This window comes from Salmo salar, chromosome 02, assembly GCF_965601325.2.
Source record: "Salmo salar chromosome 02, fSalSal1, whole genome shotgun sequence".
NCBI classification, from domain to species: domain Eukaryota; kingdom Metazoa; phylum Chordata; class Actinopteri; order Salmoniformes; family Salmonidae; genus Salmo; species Salmo salar.
Genome location: NC_138292.1, coordinates 46,289,465 through 46,300,510, shown reverse-complemented (window position 1 = coordinate 46,300,510; position 11,046 = coordinate 46,289,465). Strand labels below are relative to the sequence as shown.

Sequence of the window (11,046 nt, the reverse complement as noted above, 5' to 3'; positions counted from 1 at the left end):
TTCGCCGTAAAGCCTTTTTGAAATCTGACAAAGCGGCTGGATTAACAAGAAGTTAAGATTTTAAATGATGTATGACACTTGTATTTTCATGAATGTTTAATATTATGATTTTTGTATTTTGAATTTTGCGCTCTGCAATTTCACCTGCTAACCATGTGTATGTGACAAATACATTTCATTTGATTTGAAATTTGGGGTAACTTAGAAAGAAAGAATATTTTTTTTAAATAACATCAAATTGATGAAAAATACAGTGTAGACATTGTTACTGTTGTAAATGACTATTGTAGATGAAAACAGCAGATATTTTAATGGAATATCTACATAGGCGTACAGAGGCCCATTATCAGCAACCATCACTCCTGTGCTCCAATGGCACGTTGTGTTAGCTAATCCAAGTTTAGCAGGCTAATTGATCATTAGAAAACCCTTTTGCAATTATGTTTGCACAGCTGAAAACTGTTGTTCTGATTAAAGAAGCAATAAAAGTACTTACAGACAAAATATAATTATGCTTTAACCTCTCTAGGGCCAGTGGGACGATTTCGTCCCACCTATGTAACAGCCAGTGGAATCCCGTGGCGCGTTATTCAAATACCTTAGAAATGCTATTACTTCAATTTCTCAAACATATGACTATTTTACACAATTTTAAAGACAAGACTCTCGTTAATCTAACCACACTGTCCGATTTCAAAAAGGCTTTACAACGAAAGCAAAACATTAGATTATGTCAGCAGAGTACCCAGCCAGAAATAATCAGACACACATTTTTCAAGCTAGCATGTCACATAAACCCAAACCACAGCTAAATGCAGCACTAACCTTTGATGATCTTCATCAGATGACAATCCTAGGACATTATGTTATACAATACATGCATGTTTTGTTCAATCAAGTTCATATTTATATCAAAAACCAGCTTTTTACATTAGCATGTGACGTTCAGAACTAGCATACCCCCCCCCGCAAACTTCCAGTGAATTTACAAAATTACTCACGATAAACGTTCACAAAAAACATAACAATTATTTTAAGAATTATAGATACAGAACTCCTCTATGCACTCGCTATGTCCGATTTTAAAATAGCTTTTCGGGGAAAGCACATTTTGCAATATTCTAAGTAGATAGCCCGGCATCACAGGGCTAGCTATTTAGACACCCACCAAGTTTAGCCCTCACCAAAGTCAGATTTACTATAAGAAATATGTTATTACCTTTGCTGTTCTTCATCAGAATGCACTCCCAGGACTTCTACTTCAATAACAAATGTTGGTTTGGTTCAAAATAATCCATAGTTATATCCAAATAGTGGCGTTTTGTTCGTGCGTTCAAGACACTATCCGAAAGGGTAAAGAAGGGTGATGCGCCCGACGCGTTTCGTGACAAAAAAATTCTAAATATTCCATTACCGTACTTCGAAGCATGTCAACCGCTGTTTAAAATCAATTTTTATGCCATTTTTCTCGTAAAAAAGCGATAATATTCCAACCGGGAAACCGTGTTTTAGTACAAAGAGAGAGAAAATAAAAACATGGGGTCACCTCGTGCACGCGCCTCAGTCTCATTGTCCTCTGATAGACTACTTACCAAAGGCGCTAATGTTTTTCAGCCAGGGGCTGCAAAGACGTCATTCAGGTTTTTCCCGGGTTCTGAGAGCCTATGGGAGCCGTAGGAAGTGTCACGTTACAGCAAAGATCCTAAGTTTTCAATAAAAAGAGTCAAGAAGCCCAAGGAATGGTCAGAGAGGGCACTTCCTGTACAGAATCTTCTCAGGTTTTTGCCTGCCATATGAGTTCTGTTATACTCACAGACACCATTCAAACAGTTTTAGAAACTTTAGGGTGTTTTCTATCCAAAGCCAATAATTATATGCATATTCTAGTTTCTGGGCAGTAGTAATAACCAGATTAAATCGGGTACGTTTTTTATCCGGCCGTGCAAATACTGCCCCCTACCCTCAACAGGTTAATGAAGGATGCTGGCCTTCTAGGAAGAGTTGCAAAGAAAATGCCATATCCCAGACTGGCCAACAAAAAGAAAAGATTAAGATGGGCAAAAGAACACAGACACTGGACAGAGGAACTCTGCCTAGAAGGCCAGCATTCCGGGGTCGCCTCTTCACTGTTGACATTGAGACTGGTGTTTTGCGGGTACTATTTAATAAAGCTGCCAGTTGAGGACTTGTTAAGTGTCTGTTTCACAAACTAGACACTGTAATGTACTTGTCCTCTTGCTCAGTTGTGCACCGGGGCCTCCCACTCCTCTTTCTATTCTGGTTAGAGCCAGTTTGTGCTGTTCTCTGCAGGGAGTAGTACACAGCTTTGTACGAGATCTTCAGTTTCTTGGCAATTTCTCGCATGGAGTAGCCTTCATTTCTCAGAACAAGAATAGACCGATGAGTTTCAGAAGGAAGGTCTTTGTTTCTGGCCATTTTGAGCCTGTAATCGAACACAGGAGTGATGGTTGGTGATAATGTGCCTCTGTATGTAGATATTCCAATAAAAATCTGCCTTTTCCAGCTACAATAGTAATTTACAACATTAACAACGTCTACAATGTATTTCTGATCAATTTGATGTTATTTTAATGGACAAAAAAAATAAGCTTTTCTTTCAAAAACAAGGACATTTCTAAGTGACCCCAAACCTTTGAACGGTAGTGTAAATGACAAATTATGATCATCTAACCATCAGCATTCATGCTTGATTATAGTTGGCCACCTCTCCAAAAACGTGGCTGATGTTCCCTCAAAAAACAGCACCACAAAAATCTGTTCAATCATGAAACAAATAAGACAAAGAACAAAACATTTGTTTTGTGCAAGTACATTTCTTTCTCATAAAACATTCCATTTGAACCTCCAAAACAGAGTTTGAGTAAAGCCCCAGCCTACACATTAATTGAGCTACTATTACGGAAGTGTTGTTTTTGTTTAAATTTACTGGCCAACCTCAAATGGCATCTGGAAATTCAACAAAATGTATACAACTTAAGTCTTACTAAGCCCTTCACATCCAGAAAGCGTGGAAATTTGGTTAGAATGGTGGAGCATTTACTCAGGTCGTGGGTCATCTTCTTCCTGTACCCAAAGGTCAATTTCATCTTCTGTTTGACTGTTTCTTCATCAGAAGAATGCTTCATAAGAGAAACGGTCTCTCTGCACCAGTCTTCACTCAGAGTAGCCAAAGTGGATGGACTGGACTCCCTCTCAGCAGTTGGCAATCCATAGTATAGTTGAGTGGGCCGTTTCTCAGATGAAGCCAAATTCCTCTGAACGGTTTTGATTCTATACGAGAGGTACCCTCCTCCACTAGTAGGGTGGTAATAATGTTCCTTAAGAAAATGAACACGGTTACTAATCTTGAAAGAAAAAACAAATAACCAAGTCCCATTTGCTTAGATACCATACCAGACAAATTAAACGCAGATGCCCTTTATCAGTTGTAATGTATACTTACATATCAATTTGTGGTGTAGGGATCCTTCAGGTATGGGAACAAGGAGACAATGCCTTGTGGAAACGTTTCTCTCACACTGCGCGATGGTGATGTCCTGACAATAATATAATGTTATGTTTAGGTGGCAATCAGAATCTCCACGAGCAGCTTTGGTCCCCAGCCAGCAAAATATCAGGTGTGATTTTTTTAATCAGTATCATGCCCATCGAGTTTGATACAAGAGAAATCTTCTACCAATAGCAATGTAGCTATTAGCAGTAGCCTAACCAATTATGTGACTGTGATACTGATAAAGAAATTATTTTTTAACATTCAGCAGATATGGGAGCAAGTAATGCTCAACAATTTTCATTATGAATCTTTCCTTTAAACTTACCGTGAATCTGTCATCTCCAAAACAAGAATGTTGATCATCTTTCGTCTGGTGCAGTCAGTCAGGCCGTTAGTTTTGGAGTATTCCTTGATGACCACCTCTCCACCAGGCTTTTTCTTCAGTATGCCCTCTATTAGCTGTAAAAAAAAAAAAAAAAAAACAGCAGTGAAAAATCAATTTGATGGCAAGTGAATTGAAGAATGAATTACAAACTTACATTTTTTGCTTCGTCATCAGATCTTTGAGGCTTTCGTGAGGGGCTTCCATCCTCGCTCAAAATTATTGTATCATCCGACTCACGGTCTGAACCACCCATCACAGCACTGGCAGAGGCAGGACTCATCAGGGAAGATTCTTAAATACACAATGACAATACAATACATGTCAAATGTATGGTTATATTGAAAGTGATGCCACAAGTAACCAAGACTTGAAAACCAGCATATACCTTTAGCATCATTGTTCAGTGTGAGATTGAAAACACCAAGATCTGGCCATTTCACCACCTCCTCAAACACATACCCATCAACTTCAGTTCCAGACCCATCATACAGCTGTGCCTCTGATAAACTAGTAAGTGGGCCTCAAATTTCAGGAAAGCTGTGACAAACAATAAAACAACAATCTACAATTAGAATTGTAATGGTAAGAGTAATCAGACTGAATTGTAAATCTATGAACACAATACATTTATTTCCAATCACAAATTAAAAGTTTACCTCCAATCAAAAGATTTTCAAGTGTCAGGTCAATTATCTTGATATATTTTTGTTCACCATTGAATTTCACCCTGATCAGCATGATGACTAGGTCTGAAAGCAGTTAATGGTACGAGATAAGGTCAAAATGGATGAAAAGGCATTGCATTTGTATTTCAATCATGACACATTATATCAGGATGACTACAAACATTTTCACCAATACTCCTTTACTTAGCAATGCTAATTTTAAAGTATATTATGAAAATATTGGATCATGACCATAACTTGTCTGATATTACTTAAAGCAGGTCCAAAACTACAGCAAACAGACTACTCAACTCACATTCACTGTCCCGAAATATGGATGGCCTAATTAGTCCAGTAAAATGCACTCATAATTCCAGCTAGTCACTATATTATGTTGTCATGTTCTAGGAGAAGTCTTACAAGACCGCCAAAATTAACTGGTCATAAAGCGAGTGGGAAACGCAGTTAGTTAAGACTAGCTAGCTGTCGATGCAATGGTCACAATATTTATCTATAAGCATCACACACAAGTCAAAAATGCAATTATAATTTGGCTAAATAAACAACTCACCTTGAATCATATTAGTCATAAATATATAGTAAGCAGACGGAAAAATAGAGAACAAACTAGCATGAGGCTAAAAAAAGCTTGGTCCTGAAATGACACGCGCGCCCATGGAACCACCACGTGGAGCAGACTAACTGCACAGGACAGGGGCGGGCTAGTTAGTTAGCATGCTAGCTATCTAGCAAAGATGTGCAAAAAGTGAAAGAGCAAGTGTCTCTAACATTAGCTGCACACACGCAATCAAAACAGTTACTTTTTATGTTACACTGCAGTCTGACAACCAAGTATCAAGTATTTAAATTAAAATAGATTAATAATTATTACATTTACATTTAAGTCATTTAGCAGACGCTCTTATCCAGAGCGACTTACAAATTGGTGCATTCACCTTATGATATCCAGTGGAACAACCACTTTACAATAGTGCATCTAAATCTTTTAAGGGGGGGGGGGGGGGGGTTAGAAGGATTACTTTATCCTATCCTAGCTATTCCTTAAAGAGGTGGGGTTTCAGGTGTCTCCGGAAGGTGGTGATTGACTCCGCTGTCCTGGCGTCGTGAGGGAGCTTGTTCCACCATTGGGGTGCCAGAGCAGCGAACAGTTTTGACTGGGCTGAGCGGGAACTGTGCTTCCTCAGAGGTAGGGGGGCCAGCAGGCCAGAGGTGGATGAACGAATAATATTAGTGAAATAATTATTTAAAACTCACCTTTGCGTGGAACAAATGAGGATTTTGTTAATCCAACAATGGTGTCGAGAAAAGAGGAAATTTGAACGCAGAAACTGAATTTATGGGTGGGGTTGTGATGATGTTTACACTTACTGAGAAAAAGTCTACACTAATAGAGTAAAATTGTATACCTTAGCAATTAACACCAGTTATCAGCACTGACGCTAGGGGTCATTTGGCACTGCCAGTTGCTAAAACAACTCTATGGGAGTTGATCACTTTTGACACAGTGAATTTAACACTGGTGATTTTTACTGTGTAGTGTATGGTTACAATATGTGAAACAGCTATTAGTCCCAAAGCAAAGGATCAGGAAATACTGCAACAGATTTAGACAACATTCAAGATCTTAAATTATGATAAAAGAAAACATAATCCTTACTTACATTCAAACCTCGATGTCTGTGCAGAGAACTCTGACGGCAGCCTCTCTTTGTCTTTGATGATCCACAAGAGCCTTTCTACAGCCATGAACCATGAGTTTCACCTTGTAGCATTCGGGCGCAGCATCTGGAGGTCCCAAGCATCTTCAACCGTTTCGGCTGCAAGTGTGGATCTTCCTCATTTGTTCCAAAGTGCTTGGCACTTGCCAAATATTGAACAGGACACTTTTTTTGTATGCTTTCAGGGCATCGAATGTAGATACTAAGTTGAGTAGGTGTCTAACACAACGCTGGTGCTTCGGCAGCTGGTCCTCAAAACTATCATCTTCATTCAGGATTGTTGCCACATAAACAAACTCCACTTCTTCACTCTCCTCTTGTTCCTCCTCTTCATCATCTTCCTGTCCTTGCTGAGCTGCTTCAACACCATCACATCGACTGCCTCGTTATTTTCGTCTTCTTAAAAAACTTGGAAAGCTTTCAAGAAGTTAAAGCCGTTGTCTGTTGTTCTCACAATCTTACCCTGAATTTCGAACTGAGAATTTATGTAATTTATGGCGCCTACCAACAAAGGTGTGCGAGCCTCTCAACCGTTTACAGGCCAGGGCTGCAGAGCATCTGTTGAGACTTTCAGGGTCTATCCAATGGGCTGTAACACCAATGAATTTCCGTCTTCTTGCAGATCAGCAGTCAGTGGTGGTGGCGATGTGGTCAACTTGTCATGGCCTCAGTCACCTTCTTCATTTTCTTGGAGGTTATCAACAACCCTGGAGCGCAGAGAGGGTCTTGATATGATCTTTGAGTTAGGCTGCAGATCCTGGACAAACTCTCTGAACGGTTCTTGTTCTACAACAGTGAATGTTTGGAGCCCTTGGACTACATACTTCACCACAATACTTAAGGTATAGGATCCTAATTTTAAACATATAAACAACATTAGTTAAGTGAGAATTTGTGACCATTTAATTTTACAATGTTAATTGTAAACATGTAAAATGTAAAAAATGTTCATTGATCTAGTTTGTAGGTTATGTCAATATCTTAAGTCTACAGTAATTAGCTAGGTAAGAAGAACAAATTGATCAACTAACACAATTAATAAAATGGCTAGCTAACTAGCTAAGCTAGTGGGTGTTAGCTAACATTTGAATGTTAACGTTAGCTAGCTAGCTTGACCAGGGGTGTTTAGAGAAAATGTATTTGGCTAGACTAACGTTAGCTGACTAAAATGTGCCCAGATTCAAAAACTACTACGCTAGCTAGTTAGCGAACGTTAGTTTATTTAGATTGCATTAGCTAACAAAGCTTCAGTTAAAGTAGGTAGCTACTAGCTAGTGAACTATTTAGGTATAGGATTAACTAGCATCAACTAACACGGCTTGTTGCATTAGTAACCGTGGGCAAGCTAGCTAGGTTAGCTAATGTTAGCTAGCATGCTAACATTATTCTAGCTAGCTGGCAAGCTAACAGTAGGCTTACCTCAATGTGTTCTTAGATTAAATTTTCGATTCGACGGCGAGTTCTCGAACGCTAGTATTTCCTGAACTTTTAGTAAACATAACAGACATTTCATCCTGTAGGATGATTCCTTCATTCTGAGAAAATAAAACATTTATTTTAGATATGGCCAAGGGTGTTCGTCCTCATCAGGAGGTGGTGGTGGTAGAACGATTTCAGGCCTGATTGTGCTATTTCGGACTTGCTTGGGCAAAGTACTGCTGAGTGGATGACTGTTTTGCAAGTGACATGCTCCCGGTGGGTGCATGTCGTCGAATGCTGCCTTGCAAAACAAGTTCACCCATGGGTGCGCCATTGCTTGCTTCTTTTTTCCAACATGAATCATTTTCTTCTTCCAGCTTCAGATTGATTTGATTGTGAAGCGAGTAACGAAGCTGTCAGGGGAAATGTATCGGAGTAAAATTATACGTAAAAAAAAATGTTGTTAAGTAAAAGTCGACTGAAATATAAATAGTAAAGATAGCCTAAAAAACGACTTAAGTACATTAACAAAGTATTTCTATTTCCTTACTTTACACAACTGTGGGTATGTGATGTGTGTGTGTGCTCGCATGCATGCATGCATTCATGCACATGTATGTGTGTGTGTATGTGCGTTGGAGTGTGCATGCATGTGCGTGCTTGCATGAGTGTGTGTATGTGTGCAAGTGCATGCTTGCATGAGTGTGTGTGTGCATGTGCATGCTTGCATGAGTGTGTGTGTGCGTGCATGTGTATGTGTTTGGCCAGCCTGGCTCTATGTGCTATGGTCTACTGGCCCTGTGAGTAGACCTGTCTGGTCCAGATTCTTTCTGGCCATTTAGCTTGGCTAATGGCCACTCTGCCACGGCAAATGGCCCACCTCTCCGCTCCGCCAGCCAGCCGTCACCCTGATAGGCCCTAATGTAAATATTTGGACCAGTACTACCTCCCCCCTAGGGGACAAAACAAGCTCTTTAATTGATATACTGTGCGTCCCCAACATCCTCTCAGTAACCCCCACCACGCCCCCCTTTGAGTTTTGGGAAGGAACTGGTGTAAGAAGTGGAACAAAAGAACTACAGCAGGGTAGGGGGAATAATGGATTAGTCTTATCCTGTGAAGAAGATGGTGTCACACTGAGTGTCCCTGGACCTTCAGATCTCAGCGGTGTGCATCTCTGGATCTGTCCTGACAAGAAGTGGAGTTTCGCTTGAGTTAATTCCTTTCAAGTCTTATCACAAGGGCGGATGTACAGACGTGAAAAAAGTGAACCATTACAAAAATGAACTTTAAACGAAAGATAAAATACACAGCACATTCAAAGTCTACACAGTTGTTCCGTTTAGTTCAGACAAAGTTGCAGAACAAATCTGTTCATGTGGGGACTGAAAATGAAATCACCAGCAGTGAAATAATTTGCCGCCAATTCTGACACCGAATATCATTTGAATGATCAGCTTGTCTGTTGAGTATCTCACAGTGCTTATTACTCTGAGGAACTGAAGCATACAATATTCATTAAATCGCTTTGATAACCTCTAATCCATACACAAGCCGTTATGTCAGAAACAGAGCATGGCACTATGGGGCCACTATCCACGCTCACAGCAGGTCTTTATATCAAGTCCCTCTGAAAACTTCATTAGCTATATAGAGTAAAAAAAAAATAAAAAAAGAACTTTCTCTTCAAACAAAAAACAGGGAGCATTGCATAGCCCAAGGGGCATAAGTACAAAATCACAGAGCCCTCTTGTAAGCTTAAGTAGGTCAGGAGACTCATTTAGGACACGTGGCTTGGGCTGGGATCACTTCACACTTCCCCACGCGTTGGCTAATTGACTGTAATTGCCAAATTTACTGGTCAGTAATCTACTTTTAATTTGTTTTTCTACTCCCCCTCCTCCTTCCCTCTCTTCACTCCATAGAGTTGAGAAGAGGGCCAGCCCTGTCTTGAGTGTCACGTTCAATAACGCAGCTCAGGACGGGACCCAATTAGAATTGTGAGCTGAACCCTCAAAAAAGGCAACCTAACGGCGACATATCCTGGGGACATAATTGAACGAGACACCAGCTTTAATTTGAATCTCTACTGCCTACGGGCTGGGCTATGAAATAAGTTTGTCTTAAAGGTCATGTAAACTATGGGAGCTCAGATTTCACTGTTTGTCCAATGAGAAGAAAGATTAATGAGAGTAATAATTATCATCTAATTACTTTGCTGTTGTTCCCGTAAAGAACATTAACGATAGGGTTTACTTTTTTATGTGCTTGCCACAACATTCTGATGTTTTAAGTATGTCATATATATACACATTTTGAAATTGTATTCTATTCTATTTCTTCTGGTAGGACAATCAATACAATGTCAGAATGCATATATAATGTAATGGTCTATTTCATCCTTACCATTGTGTGATTACAAATGTATGTGTTTTTTGTCTGATATGTACCGTTCAAAAGTTTGGGGTCACTTAGAAATGTCCTTGTTTTCGAAAGAAAAGCTCATTTTTTGTCCATTAAAATAACATAAAATTGATTAGAAATACAGTGTAGACATTGTTAATGTTGTAAATTGCTAATGTAGCTGGAAACGGTTGATTTTTTATGGAATATCTGCATATGCGTACAGAGGCCCATTATCAGCAACCCTCACTCCGGTGTTCCAATGGCACATTGTGTTAGCTAATCTAATTTGACAAACAGACACCTCACAAGTTCTCAACTGGCAGCTTCATTAAATAGTACCCGCAAAACACCAGTCTCAATGTCAAAAGTGAAGAGGCGACACCGGGATGCTGGCCTTCTAGTTCCTCTGTCCAGTGTCTGTGTTATTTTGCCCATCTTAATCTTTTCTTTTTATTAGCCAGTCTGAGATATGGCTTTTTCTTTGCAACTCTTCTTAAAAGACCAGCATCCCGGAGTCGCCTCACTGTTGACGCTGAGACTGGTGTTTGGCGGGTAATATTTAATGAAGCTGCCAGTTGAGAACTTGTGAGGTGTCTGTTTCTCAAATTAGACACTCTAATGAACTTGTCCTCTTGCTCAGTTGTGCACCGAGGCCTCCCACTCCTCTTTTGCTTCTGGTTAGAGCCAGTTTGCGCTGTTCTGTGAAGGGAGTAGTACACAGCATTGTACGAGATCTTCAGTTTCTTGGCAATTTCTTGTATGGAATAGCCTTTATTTCTCAGAACAAGAATAGACTGACAAGTTTCAGAAGAAAGGTCTTTGTTTCTGGTCATTTTGAGCGGTTGATCGAACCCACAAATGCTGATGCTCCAGATACTCAACTAGTCTAAAGAATGCCAGTTTTATTGCTTCTTTAAT

The 11,046-nt window shown here is 39.7% G+C and overlaps 1 long non-coding RNA gene across 1 annotated transcript; it reads right to left on the bottom strand.

The window, feature by feature from the left end:
* Positions 1–273: 273 nt before the first annotated feature.
* On the bottom strand, positions 274–5,462 carry LOC106583962 (uncharacterized). The gene is made up of 5 exons (XR_014381131.1): positions 4,359–5,462; positions 4,054–4,190; positions 3,840–3,973; positions 3,464–3,557; positions 274–3,338 (listed from the first exon to the last, which is right to left on the bottom strand). It is a non-coding gene; the product is annotated as an uncharacterized LOC106583962 (long non-coding RNA).
* Positions 5,463–11,046: the final 5,584 nt, after the last annotated feature.